A 202-nucleotide genomic window follows, 5' to 3' on the forward strand; every position below is an offset into this window, starting at 1 on the left:
CACCCGGCACCCAGGTCACGTGGCAGGACCCCGCCCCCTCCGCGCAGGTAGAGGGTCGGCGCCATAGAGCGCTCCCCCTGGGAGGGCTAGAGAGGCGCCCATCCTTGTTTGTTCTGCGCTGCCCCCTAGCGGTGGGTGGTCTTCCAAGTGAGGAGCCAGTGAGTCCAGAGAACAAATGAAAAAGTCGAAAGGGTAGATGAAG

This window comes from Cnephaeus nilssonii (assembly GCF_951640355.1).
Source record: "Cnephaeus nilssonii genome assembly, chromosome: 7".
NCBI lineage: Eukaryota > Metazoa > Chordata > Mammalia > Chiroptera > Vespertilionidae > Cnephaeus > Cnephaeus nilssonii.